Below are 14,847 nucleotides of genomic sequence, written 5' to 3'. Positions count from 1 at the left end.
TGTCCCTTGCAAGAAATATAATGCACTGTGGTGACTCAAGGTTTAATGGATATGGGCCCTGTGCAGGATGTGTCCTTGTTAAACAAGTACCTGAAGGTATGCTTGTCTGTTAAAGAATCCTGCCGTCCCCTGGGCAATGGGACATCTCGTAGGTAAACCCCATTGTGTGCTTTGCTTACTGAGCAAGGAGAAAACCGCATTTAAAGGAATAAGGTGGGCTTGCTGAGCAATACTGCTAAAAGGTTATGGAGATGTTTTGCTATGCATCTCAGGGCACAGCCATTTCCTTTAACCTTATTCATGTGACAATGGAATTTGTTCATATTCTTAGCTGCTGATTCCTCCCTACAATGATCCTATTGTCTGGCCACTCCCTTATCTTTTTTAATGGTAAAGATAATTTCATAATACTAAGGGAATCAGAGGCCGGTGCCGGTGTGGGTCCTCTGTAAGCACAGCAACCGGTCCCCTGGGCCCGCTTTTCTTTCTCCTATACTTTGTCTCTGTGTCTTATTCCTTTTCTCAAGTCTCTCGTTCCACCTAATGAGAAACACCCATAAGTGTGGAGGGGCAGGCCACCCCTTCAGTTTTCCAAAGTGGTTGTGCTATTTTACATTCCCAAAAGTAGTATATGAAGTTTCAGTTACTCCACATTCTTGCATAAACTTGGTATCAACAGTGTTTTTAATTTTAGCCATTCTGGTAGGTGTAATATTGGTTTCTCAATGTGGTTTAAATTTGATGGCTTACGAGGTTGAGCATGGTTTATATGCCTTTTGGCCATTTGGATGTTCATTTGTTCTTTCCTCTCGCTTCCTCCCTCTTCCCTCCTCCCTCCCTTTCTTCCTTCCCTTTTTTGTCCCTCTTCATTTCTTTCACCCATTGTCCTATCGGTCTGCCAGCTGTTTTCTTAATTTTTAAAAAAAATTTATTTTACTTTAGGCCGGGCCCAGTGGTTCACACCTGTAATCCCAGGACTTTGGGAGGCTGAGGTGGACAGATCACGAGGTCAGGAGATCGAGACCATCTTGGCTAACACAGTGAAACCCCATCTCTACTAAAAAATACAAAAAATTAGCCAGTTGTGGTGGTGGGCACTTGTAGTCCCAGCTACACTGGAGGCTGAGGCAGGAGAATGGTGTGAACCCAGGAGGCAGAGCTTGCAGTGAGCTGAGATCACACCACTGCACTCCAGCCTGGATGACAGAGCAAGACTCTGTCTCAAAAAAAAAAAAAATATTTTACTTTAAGTTCTGGGACACATGTACAGAACATGCAGGTTTGTTGCACAGGTAAACATGTGCCATGGTGGTTTGCTGCACTTATCAACCCGTCACCTAGGTGTTAAGCCCTACATGCATTTTTCTTATTAATGTGTAGGAATTCTCTTTATACTCTACCCGTGATTTATCTTTTCACCCTTCTCCAGTCCCACCTCTTTTTTTTTTTTTGAGACGGAGTCTCTCTCTGTCGCCCAGGCTGGAGTGCAGTGGCCGGATCTCAGCTCACTGCAAGCTCTGCCTCCCGGGTTCACGACATTCTCCTGCCTCAGCCTCCCGAGTAGCTGGGACTATAGGCGCCCGGCACCACGCCTGGCTAGCTTTTGTATTTTTTTTAGTAGAGACGGGGTTTCATCGTGTTAGCCAGGATGGTCTCGATCTGCTGACCTCGTGATCCGCCCATCTCGGCCTCCCAAAGTGCTCGGATTACAAGCTTGAGCCACCTCGCCCGGCCCCACCTCTTTTTTTTTAAGAGACAGAGTCTCATCCTGTCACCCANAATAGGAGCAAGGGATCAAGGCCGACGACATCTCTGAGGGCCTCAGTTTCCATCCATGAGGGCAAGCTCCCCTTTGGGAATCTGGGTTATGGTTCCCGAGATGGGGACAAGAGGCCTGCACTGACGGCTGTATTTACAAAAATCCATCAAGTAAACACGCCTGTGAAAGTCAAAGCAGCACAGCAGCTCACCGGAAAGGTGAAGGTTTCTCTCATCACACCCATAGAGCTAAGGGGGCGGGGTGGGGGCAATCCCATTGCACGCGTGTGCTCTGTGCACTCACAGCCGCCCCTCCTCTGCTCTCTGCCTCCCGATTTGCGTAGTGAGAGGCAGACACCAGGCTTGAATCAGGAGGGCCAGCGCCCTGTCCCAGTGAGTTTGGGTCTTGAGACAGTGAGTAGCCAGGGTGTAGAGAGGAAGGGATTTATCGACAAAGTTATCTGACTTTGATTCTTGAGCTCAATAGGGAGAGTTTGAATAACAAGGGACACCGATACTAACACACGTGTTAAATAGACAAACTGCTTCCCATGTTTGATAGGCAATAAATGTCGCATTTCTTTACACTTCTAAGCAAAGTCAAGTCTCATTCTCACTTGCTCATTTTCCGAGAGTGAGAAAGCCCAAGATCTCATGGCCCTTCCCCTTCCTCGGGTTATGGACACCAGGGCCCTGGGGACTGCAGAGCTGGGGAGGTCTCCTGGGAGTCATGGGGGCCATGGAGGAGAGCGGAGGAGAGAATGCTGTTCCTGCGTGTGATCAGGTGGCTGTCAGATCCCCGCTCCTACATTCAGTAGGGAGTGACCTTCAGAAAACTATGTAACCTCTCTAAGTCTCGGTTTTCTCATCTGAAAAATGCAGCTGATGGTAATAATCCTCATCCAGGAGAATAGTATGTGTTGGTCATCCTCGTGGCATTCTTTTTAAGAGCTACACAGCACTCCATTGTATAGGCATTAAATCATTTATTTATTGTGTGCAGTCTCAGCTCACTGCAACCTCCACCTCCCGGGTTCAAGTGACTCTCCTGCCTCAGCCCCCCAAGTAGCTGGGATTACAGACGTGCGCCACCGCGCCTGGCTAATTTTTGTATTTTTAGTAGAGATGGGGTTTCACCATGTTGGCCAGGCTGGTCTTGAACTCCTGACCTCAGGTGATCCGCCCACCTCAGTCTCCCAAAGTGCTGGGATTACAGGCCTGAGCCACTACTCCGGGGCCATTGACCTAAATATAAAACACATTTGTTGAACGCCATGAAACCAGCAGCTTTGCTGTCACCACCAGAGGGACTCACATGATTTGGAGAATTTTCAAGTAGGGATATTGATGCAAACAAACAGGAAGGACCAGTAGCTCTGCTCGTCTCCCCAGAGACCAGAACCCGCCCAAACCACCCAGCAGCCCTGACTGATGACGGTGCCTGAGTGCATGTGAAGAGAAGACACGGCGAGGGGAGATGCCTGTGGAAAGCAGATGGCCTGAGCTCTGTGTGCATGCCCCAGTCCACGGGGAGATCCATCAGCAGCAGTGGAAGCCTCACCGACTCAAGGTGTTAGTGCACAAATTCACACAACTGTTGGCGGAATACCACGCATGCAGATAAAGGAGCGGTTCCTGGGAAGCCATGCATAAGAACAGAAACAAACAAAAAATGAGCAGAGGCGGCTGTGGCTACACACTGCTGACCGAATTTACAAATTTAGTACAGGCAGGTTACAAACAAATGAACAAAACAGTAACAACAATTCTCAGGAGAAAAGAATCAGAATCCAGCATAGAACAGTCTATAACCTAAAGTACCCAGTGTTCAATGATAAGTTACAAGACAAAGCTGGGCAGTGGCTCACGCCTTAATCCCAGCACTTTGGGAGGCTGAGGCGGGCGGATCATGAGGTCAGGAGATTGAGACCATCCTGGCTAACATGGTGAAACCCTATCTCCACTGAAAATACAAAAAAAAATTAGCCGGGCGTGGTGGCGGGCACCTGTGGTCCCAGCTCCTCGGGAGGCTGAGGCAGGAGAATCGCTTGAACCTGGGAGGCAGAGGTTGCAGTGAGCTGAGATTGCACCACTGCACTCCAGCCTGGGTGACAGAGCGAGACTCCATCTCAAGAAAAAAAAAAAGTTACACAACAAAAAGAAATAGGAAAATGTGGGGGGAACCTGTTACTAGAAACTGTCTTTACGTGTCCCTAGATGTCACACTTAGCAAACAAAGATTTCAAAGCAGTTACTGTATATTAAAAGAACTAAAAAAGGGCTGGGCACAGTGGCTGATGCTTGTAATCCCAGCACTTTGGGAGGCCGAGGCGGGCAGATGACCTGATCTCAGGAGTTTGAGACCAGCCTGATCAACATGGAGAAACCCCATCTCCACTAAAAATACAATATTAGCTGGGCGTGGTGGCGCAGGCCTGTAAGCCCAGCTATTCGGGAGGCTGAGGAATGAGAATAGCTTGAACCTGGGAAGCAGAGGTTGCCGTGAGCTGAGATTGCGCCACTGCACTCCAGCCTAGGCAACAAGAGTGAAACTCTGTCTCAAAAAAAAAGAAAAAAAAATGACTTATGAAAAATCAAGCACAACATATGTAGAATGAGAGTCTCAGAAAGAAAGGAGGAAAGAAATAATTATTTATAGAAATAATGGCTGAAAACTTACCAAATTTGATATAAAACATTAATCTATAGAATCAATGTTTACTTTCAGTAAAATAAAAACCAAGATATCCATTCCTATACAACTTGTGTCAAGCTATGAAAAGACAAAGAGTAAACATTGAAAACAGTAAGACAAAAACTTCTCTTCATGTACAAGAGAACCATGATAAAATTAGCCACTGATTTCTGATCAGAAACAATGGTGAGACCAGGCACAGTGGCTCACGCTTGTAATCCCAGCACTTTTAAAAGAGGNTATGAAAAGACAAAGAGTAAACATTGAAAACAGTAAGACAAAAACTTCTCTTCATGTACAAGAGAACCATGATAAAATTAGCCACTGATTTCTGATCAGAAACAATGGTGAGACCAGGCACAGTGGCTCACGCTTGTAATCCCAGCACTTTTAAAAAGAGGCCAAGGCGGGTGGATTACCTGAGGTCAGGAGTTCAAGACCAGCCTGGCCAACATGGTGAAACCCCGACTCTACTAAAAATACAAAAAATTAGCTGGGCAAAAAATTAGCTGGGCATGGTGGCAGGCACCTGTAGTCCCAGCTACTCAGGAGGCTGAGGCAGGAGAATGGTGTGAACCCGAGAGGCGGAGCTTGCAGTGAGCTGAGATCACGCCACTGCACTCCAGCCTGGGTGACACAGCGAGACTCTTGTCTCAAAAAAAAAAAAAATTATGCCTTTGCCTGGTGGATTTTCAAAATTCTGGTATCTCTTTTGTAAAACAGTTAATACCAGATTATTTGCAGGTGAGGTAGTCCAAGGGGGCCCGCACAGGAAATATCCAGTGCTAGACAAATGTAAAATGGCCAGTGCTGGGTCATTGCCGAAGGTGTAAAACGGTAACCCCTTGGCGAAGGGCCTCTGCTTTAGTCTAAATTCAAACGATCTGGTTTCAAACCAGGACTTTGGAAATGCCATACATTCTTCCCCAGTCTCAAATATGCTGGTTGTGGTAAACCATACAGAAATAAAAACCACTGTCCAGATGGAGTCGATCATCACTTTGTCAGTGGATCCCTCCAGAGGAGGTTTCAATCTTGCTCTACAGAGTGGCCAGCTACACGCCAGTCCACAGAGTGCTTCCGTGTTGTTTTATCATGTCATGAAGTCCCTTCGTAGTCATGTGACCAACACATTAGCCAGCCATGGTCTGCGTTAACACTCTAAAATTTGATTATATTGATACATCCATATTTACACAGATTCTCCTGGCCCCCTGAGGCCAGTATTTTGACTTTTCAGACAATCATCCAGTGAGGCTCTATTACTTCATTAATGATGAATGTTACTAACTTGTGCCTAGACTATGTCTTCATTTTTTCCTATATTAAACAGCAATTCAAGTATATTCCTAACGATGCAGACATGATGGGCACCACATCAGTTCTTCTAGGTAAAGACAGTCTCTCAAAGGTTACACATTTTTTCCAAGTGAATTCTGCCATAATAATACCGATCCTAGGGACCCGGCATGTTTTTGCAGATTATTGTCTATGTGTGGCAACTGTTTTTAATGATGCCATTTCGAGGAAAATAAAAATTGCCACTGACTGATTCTTCAAATCTAAGGCACATATCCATTGTGATAAGCCTAATTATTTTATATACCATGAAGAAAGAAAAACTCTGACGAACTGTATCAACGTAACTTAGAATTCTTACTCAATACTTATTGAAAGAGATCTTTTAGACTTACTTAGATCTGGATTTTACCTTTATGCTTTTTTTTTTCTTTTTGAGATGGAGTCTCACTGTCTCTCCCAGGCTGGAATGCAGGGGTGCGATCTCAGCTCACTGCACTCTCCACTTCCCAGGTTCAAGCGATTCTCCTGTCTCGGCCTCCCAAGCAGCTGGGACTACAGGCGCCACCACCACGCCCGGCTCATTTTGTATTTTTAGTGGAGACGGGGTTTTGCCTTGTTGATCTGGCTGGTCTCAAACTCCTGACCTCAGGTGATCTACCCGCTTTGGCCTCCCAAAGTACTGGAATTACACAGGTGAGTCACTATGCCTGGCCGCCTTTATTCAATCTTGTATGTGCATAACAGGAAAACAGAAGTGAAATTAATTGGTTAAGATATCCCAAAAACAGCCAGGCATGGTGGCTCATGCCTGTGATCCCATCACTTTGGGAGGCCGAGGCAGGCAGATCATGAGGTCAGGAAATTGAGACCATCCTGGCTAACACGGTGAAATCCCGTCTCTACTAAAATTACAAAAAATTAGCCGGGTGCGGTGATGGACGCCTGTAGTCCTAGCTGCTGGAGAGGCAAGACAGTGGCGTAAACCCGAGAGGCGGAGGTTGCAGTGAGCCGAGATCGCGCCACTGCACTCCAGCCTGGGTGACCGAGACTCTGTCTCAAAAAAAAAAAAACAAAAAAAAGCAAAAAAACTCACATATATATATATATATATATCCCTAAAACTTTTTCACACATCGAATTTGAATCTTCCAAACCACTTCAACTCAAAATTGTTGGTGTCCATGTGTTTTCAATTAGTAATGTCCTCTTGGGACATGGCGTTTTTTGAAAAGAGGACTCCACCACAGCCACTGACTCTCGTTCTGCAAGTTCTTAGGACGGCACTTTCTTGGTCTTACCAGAAGGGGCCAAAAAAAGGTTTCTACAACCAATACAATGTTCCTTCCTCAAATGAACCTAAAAGAGCACTTTGGGAGGCTGAGACGGTCAGATCACGAGGTCAGGAGTTCAAGATCAGCCTGACCAATATGGTGAAACCCCATCTCTACTAAAAATAGGAAAATTGGCTGGGCATGGTGGTGCACACCTGTAGTCCAGCTACTCGGCAGGCTGAGGCAGGAGAATCGCTTGAATCCAGGGGGCAGAGGTTGCAGTGAGCTGAGATTGCACCACCGCACCCCAGCCTGGGCATTTTTTGAAAAGAGGGCTCCATCACAGCCACTGACTCTCATTCTGTAAGTTCTTAGGACGGCACTTTCTTGATCTTACCCGAAGGGGCCAAAAAAAAAAAAAAAGGTTTCTACAACCAATACGAATGTTCCTTCCTCAAATGAACCTGAAAGAGTTTGTTGACTGGAACATAGAAGGGTTGTAGTTTTCCAGCCAGGCTGCCAGTACTTACATCCAACTTTGCAAACATGTGGACAGTGACTAGTCATTCTGCCCTCTCTCTGGCTGTTCACAACTGTAAAAGGCCTTCCATTCATTGTAAGGTACATCCTGACCTCAGAAATCACAAAATGTGAAAAAGGATGCTGTGAAAACTGATCTGGAATCAGTAAAATATGGCATTAACTACTGCGTGCTGGACACTTTAAACTTTCACATAGTGTCAGATGTTTTCACACAGTTTTGCAGAGAGCTTGGCATTACATTCCTACGGCTTCCAGGGATTAAGTAATTTTCCTTGGGTTCGCTGGGATGAAGAGGATTCAGGATGCAAGTCCAGGTGTGAAGTAAAATGTTTTATAAAACATTCTAAGAAGTCCTCCATTACACCTAATAGTGACAGTTTCATAAATTCCTATAATGGATGATAAATCCTTTCATTTCACCAAAGCAAAGATTTACTACCACTCTGGGTAACATATTAATACCTTGGTGTGATACTAGGTAAATATGCTTGCTCTTGAAGAAGTATTTAATTACTAAACCTACTTTTAAGTTGGATGATGATAATATCCAGTCTTTTAGAACAATTTAGCTTATGCCAATTGTCCTGGTGTATTTCTTGTGTTTCAGAATCCTCTTTTTGGAAACAATCACGAACTTACACAAACTTACAGAAGATTTGTGGAATTACTTTGGAAAGTAATTTGCCAAACTGATGACCGTAATTTCCAAAAACATCAGTGAGTAACCCTACAAACAAGGGCATTCTTTTGGATAACTACAATACAACCATGAAATCAGGAAATTAATATTGATACACTACTGCTTTCTAATCCTCAGATCTCATTCGCGTTTTCCCAAGTAACCCAAAAACGTCCTTTATTGAAAACAATTCAGTTCAGAATTGTTCACTGCATTTATCACATCTCTTTAGTTTCATTTTTCTGAGATAGTTCCTTAGTCTTTCCTTGACTTTTGTCACCTTGACACTTGTGAACAGTATAGGCCAGTTATTTTGCAGAATGTCTCTCTATTTTAGTTTGATGTTTCCTCATGATTAGATTCAGGATGCTCATCTTTTGCTGGACCATCGACAAGGTGGTGTTGTGTTCCTACTGCATTCTATCAGATAGTACATGATTTAGACTTGTCCCTTTACTAATAGTAGCCACATCAGTCACTCAGTTATGGCTGTATATGCCAGACTTTTGTATTGAAAAGTTACTTTATTTTGCTTTGTAATGAGTAAGTCTTTTGTAAGGAGTTGCAGTGAGACTATGTAAATATTCTGTTCTTAACCGAACTTTCAAATTTTTTCCACCACGACAAAAGCATTTCTTTCATATAAATCCCAATGCTTTTGATCAGAAACATTGGCAAAATCAGTAATAGGATTCTGTCTGAGATAAGTTGGCAACCCAGGAGGCGGAGGTTGCAGTGAGCCAAGATCGTGCCCCTGCACTCCAGCCTGGGCAACAGAGCAAGATTCCGTCACTCTGTCTCAAAACAAAAGAAACCAAAAACATACAAACAAAAACCTGTGGCAATGCCAGCAGCTACCTGGTTAAGGTCACCTTTTCTGATTGGCCTTGCCCTCTACACACTACCCATCCGTGTTTCCTTAATAAGTGCTTTTTAAATAAGCATTAAGGCAATGTGTTTAGATCTGACTTTGTTACACCATAAGTTTTTCTCTTACTATAAAAATGAATGGCCGGGCGCAGTGGCTCATGTCTGTAATCCCAGCACTTTGGGAGGCTGAGGCGGGCAGATCACGAGGTCAAGAGATCAAGACCATTCTGGCCAACACGGTGAAACCCCGTCTCTACTAAAAATACAAAAATTAGCTGGGCGTGGTGGTGCATGCCGGTAATCCCAGCTTCTTCGGAGGCTGAGGCAGGAGAAACTCTTGAACCCGTGAGGCAGAGGTTGCAGTGAGCCAAGGTCACGCCAGTGCACTCCAGCCTGGAGACACTCTGTCTCCAAAAAAAAAAAAAAAATGTACGTTTTAGGGAATCTTGATAATACAGAAACATTATGAAGAAGAAAAAAGTCACCTGTTAATTCCACATTACCATTCACAAGATAGCAATGTTAACATTTGTTTGCATTCTGTTCCATAGTTTTTTTCTATGCCTTTTTTCACTGGACTCAAATTTTGTATTTTGCTTTTTGCACTTAACTTTGTAACCTGGCATTTTGTTTGTTTGTTTTATGAAACAGCCCATAAGCATAATTCTTTTTTAAATTTTATTGTAAATTGACAGTTTATAGTTGTATATATTTATGGGGTAAAAAATGATTTTATGATTTATGAGTACAATGTGGAATAATTAAATCAAGCCAATTAACATATCCATTACCTCAAATATGAATCTTTTTTTGTGGTGAGAACACTTGAAATTTACTCTCAGCAATTTTGAAACGTAAAATATATTATTGTTTAGTATATTCACTACACTGTTCCACCTGTTCCTCCTGTCTGAGATGTTGTACCCTTTGACCATCATCTCCCCATTTTCCTTATTTCCCAGACTCCGTAACCACCATTCTACTCTCTGCTTCTATGAGTTTTAGATTCCACAGGTGAGAACATAAGGTATTTGTCTTTCTGTGCCTAGCTTATTTCACTTAGCACAACATAAACATAATTCTTAGTGACTATATAAAATTCTGCCATATGCTGTACTGTCACTTAACCTTTCCAGCTTTTCTCTGTTATAAATCAGCTGTAATAAATACCTTCACGTATTTTTTTGCAATTTAGATGATTTCTTAGGATCACTTTCTAGAAGCTGGGTGGAGAGGATGTACTTATTATTATTATTATTATTATTATTATTACTACTACTGAGACGGAGTCTCACACTGTTGCCCAGACTGGAATGCGGTGGTACAATCTCGACTCACTGCAATCTCCTTCTCTCAGGTTCAAGTAACTCTCCTGCCTCAGCCTCCTGAGAAGCTGGGATTACAGGCACCAGCCACCACACCTGGCTAGTTTTGGTATTTTTAGTAGAGGGTGGGGGGGTTTTGCCTTGTTGGCCAGGCTGGTCTTGAACTCCTGACCTCAGGTGATCCACTCACTTCAGCCTCCCAAAGTGCCGGGATTACAAGCGTGAGCCACCACACCCAGCCGACTCTGTTTTCTTAACCACTGTACTCTCCTGCTTCATCTCATGTTACTGTTCAGAAAATTATTTGAATTACAGACTTACTGTCATCCTGATCTTAGAAATAACAAATGGAAACTCAGAGATGTTAGATGAATTTCCTAAGGTATGGAAATTACAAATGTTAATTGAATCTCCTGAAAAGTACAAAGATCAAAGATCCATCTGTCTTTTTTAGAAGGCTAGTTTCCATAAAGGAAGATAATTTTATAATTCCTAAGAGTTCTAAATGTCTTTCCTTTAATTGAGCTTTGTGATAGAAATGAATTATTTGACGTCCTGGAGCAACTTCTGTGCTAATTTTAATAGTTGTAGTGACATAATTCTATCTTAAATTTTATTAACTGACATAAAAGAGATGGAGTTGTATGCGTATTTTGTTATTAGACACTCATGGAAGAGAGCGTTGACTGGAAACAGAAATCTTAAGCAGCCACTCAAATTTAAAACGGGGGAAAAAAACCAGCTGTCTCCTTGTCTCCAGAATTGCCTGGTGAATCCAGAGTCGTCGGCCTCCTCCGTTGTTTTCACAACCCTACATTTCTGGTGACAATATTCTGGAGTGGGAGAAAAATTAAATGATTCAAAACTCAAATAACTGTTTTTCCCTCACGGACCTAAAATTTGAGGTGATAAAAATGCCATTTTAAAACAATAGCTTTCAAAGGTGGTTGGGTTTTAGAAGTTAGGGAAAGGCAGCAGGCAGTTAAAACAACGGGGTGTTGTGCAGCAGACATCTAACAGAGGTCAGAAATCATGATGGGTGTTTGGGATGTGGGCATCAGATACGTTGGGATGTGGGAATCCAACGTTCCAATCTCAGGTTTTTGATTGGATATCAAAAACCTGAGACATGGAAATGGAAGTTACGACAATGGGAATCAGGAACTTTGGGACACAGGAGTAAAAAATGGCAGTGGGAGGGTATTAATGATTTTAAGGTTTATAGGAGTTCAGTGTGGAAATGCAGATTTATGGACAACGGATGAGCTATGAAAACCAAGGGTCAAGAATGGAAGTCGCAAACAGGCTTGTAATAATAAAGTATCTTCTGTTGGATTAGACCTCCCACTGAAAACTGTTGTAAAGATAGGACAGGCCGGGCACAGTGACTCACACCTGTAATCCCAGCACTCTGGGAGGCCGAGGCGGGCAGATCACAAGGTCAGGAGATCGAGACCATGCTGGCTAACACAGTGAAACCCTATCTCTACTTAAAAAAGACAAAAAATTAGCCAGGTGTGGTGGCAGGCACCTGTAGTCCCAGCTACTCAGGAGGCTGAGGCAGGAGAATGGCATGAATCTGGAAGGCGGAGCTTGCAGTGAGCTGAGATCGTGCCACTGCACTCTAGCCTGGGCAACACAGCGAGACTCCATCTCAAAAAAAAAAAAAAAAGATAGGACACGTGTGTGAGTATGACAATTCTATCACATGTATTAAATATATGTAAAACTATCAGTAAATATGAATTTAACAGCAAACACACACACACACACACACGCACGTCAGATAAATATCTTTAACAATTAAAGGCAATAGAAAAGGCAGAACTTAATGTAACAAAATCACAAAACTTATAACTTAAAGACAAATTAATCTTTTTTAGTGTCACACATTTATTTAATTCATAAAGTGTTTACCCTGGATTCCTTTAAATAAAAAGTATCCATATTTGGTTAAGTGTTTGGATGCCAATCATCCACATATGATTACCAGTGGAAAACTTTAAAAATGCAATGAACCACAGCCAAATTAAAATCAATTAGAAACTAAGCCAAAGCATCTTAAAACATGTATTTAGTTATCAGGCAATAATACTCTATTTCTAAAATCTAATTTAAATGCAGGTTATACGAAATAAAAGGAGCCTAGTAATAGCCAAGGCAATTCTAACCAAAAAGAACAAAGCTGGAGGCATCATGCTACCCAACTTCAAACTATACTACAGGGCTACAGTAACCAAAACAATATGGTACTGGTAGAAAAACAGACACATAGACCAATGGAACACAACTGAGATTCCAGAAATAAGACAGCACTCCTGCAACTAACTGATCTTTGACAAACTTGACAAAACAAGCAATGCAGAAAGGATTCCCTATTCAACAAATGTTGCTGGGATAACTGGTTAGCCATATGCAGATTAAATCTAGATCCCTTCCTTACATGTTATACAAAAACTGACTCAAGATGGATTAAAGACTTAAATGTAAAACCCAAAACGGTGAAACACTCCAAGACAACCTAGCAATACCATTCAGCATGTAGGCACGAGCAAAGATTTCATAATAAAGATACCAAAAGGCCAGGCGCGGTGGCTCAAGCCTGTAATCCCAGCACTTTGGGAGGCCGAGACGGGCGGATCACAAGGTCAGGAGATCGAGACCATCCTGGCTAATACGGTGAAACCACGTCTCTACTAAAGAATACAAAAAACTAGCCGGGCGACGAGGCAGGCGCCTGTAGTCCCAGCTACTTGGGAGGCGGAGGCAGGAGAATGGCGTGAACCTGGGAGGCGGAGCTTGCAGTGAGCTGAGATCCGGCCACCGCACTCCAGCCTGGGCGACAGAGCCAGACTCCGTCTCAAAAAATAAATAAATAAATAAAGATACCAAAAATAATTGCAACAAAAGCAAAAATTGACAAATGGCATCTAATTAAACTAAAGAGCTTCTGCACAGCAAAGGAAACTATCATCAGAGTAAACAGACAACCTACAGAATGGGAGAAAATTTTTACAAACTGTGCATCCAACAAAGGCCTAATATTCAGCATCTGTAAAAAACTTAAACAAATTTACCAGGAATAAACAAATAACCCCATACAAAAGTCAGCAAAAAAACATGAACAGACACTTTTCAAAAGACATACATGCAACCAACAATCGTATGAAAAAAAGCTCCACATCACTGATTATTAGAGAATTGCAAATTGAAACCACAATAATATACCATCCCACACCAGTCAGAATGGCTATAATTAAAAAGTAAAAAATAACAAATGCCAATGAGGTTGTGAAGAAAAGTGAACGCTTATACACTATTGGTGGGAATGTAAATTAGTTCAACCATTGTGGAAGACAGTGTGACAGTTCCTCAAAAACCTAAAGAAAGAACTGTCACTCAACACAGTAAGCCCATGACTGGGTATAAACCTAAGGGAATATAAATTGTTCTGTCATAAAGACACATGCATGCATATGCTCACTGCAGCACTATTCACAATAGCAAAGACATGGAAGCAACCTAAACACCATCAATGGTAGACTGGGTAAAGAAAATGTGATATATATATACCATAAAATACTATGCAGTCATAAAAAAAAAAAAAAAAAAAAAAAAAAAAAAAAAACAAGATCATATACTTTACAGGAACATGGATGGATCTAGAAGCCATTATCCTTAACATACTAATGCAGGAAGAGAAAACCAAGTGCTGCATGTTCTCATTTGTAAGTGGGAACTAAATGATGAGAACACAGGGACACACAGAGGGCAACAACACACACTGGGGACCATCAGAGGGTGGGGGGTGAGAGGAGGAAGAGGATCAGGAAAAATAACTAACGGGTAATAGGCTTGATATCTGGGTGATGAAATCTTCTGTACCACAAACCCCCATGACACAATTTACCTGTATAACAAATCTGCACGTCATGTGATCCTGAACTTAAAAGTTAAATTAAGTTTTTAAAAATGTATATTCTGTCCAGTACCATGGAATCTGTTCACTGAAATGGATATTTAACACTAAAGGTCCAAATTAAAGCATTTCCAGAACTTAGAAAACAAATATTTTTTCTTGGAGTTAAGTTCTATAGCAGAAAAAAAGACAAATAAATAGTTAAATTTTAATGTATACAATGAAATAATGTTTTATAGTATTATTTAAAACATACCATTGTCTAATAAAATATTAATAACTGTATAAGAGATTTTAGCTATTCTTGCACCTAGTCTCAGATTTTAAATGAGCCCTTTTAGATTTAATAAATAACATTGAAGGAAGGTCTATAAGAACTTACTCTCAGAAATAATATAATATAATGACCTCATGATCCACCTGCCTCGGCCTCCCAAAGTGCTGGGACTACAGGCACGAGCCACAGCGCCTGGCCTGCACATTCT

At 42.1% G+C, this 14,847-nt stretch overlaps 1 long non-coding RNA gene across 1 annotated transcript in view; it reads right to left on the bottom strand.

The window, feature by feature from the left end:
• Positions 1 to 3,021: 3,021 nt before the first annotated feature.
• Positions 3,022 to 14,847, bottom strand: part of LOC108544812 (uncharacterized) — a 30,212-nt gene continuing 18,386 nt past the window's right edge. Inside the window, exon 12 of the long non-coding RNA XR_001889959.1 lies at positions 3,022 to 3,393. This is a non-coding gene — a long non-coding RNA (uncharacterized LOC108544812). The remainder of the gene's footprint in view (positions 3,394 to 14,847) is intronic.

Source organism: Rhinopithecus bieti, unplaced genomic scaffold, assembly GCF_001698545.2.
Source record: "Rhinopithecus bieti isolate Rb0 unplaced genomic scaffold, ASM169854v2 scaffold_26546, whole genome shotgun sequence".
Taxonomy (NCBI): domain Eukaryota; kingdom Metazoa; phylum Chordata; class Mammalia; order Primates; family Cercopithecidae; genus Rhinopithecus; species Rhinopithecus bieti.
The sequence above is the reverse complement of the archived record's forward strand: the minus strand, read 5'-3'. Positions and strand labels throughout refer to the sequence as shown.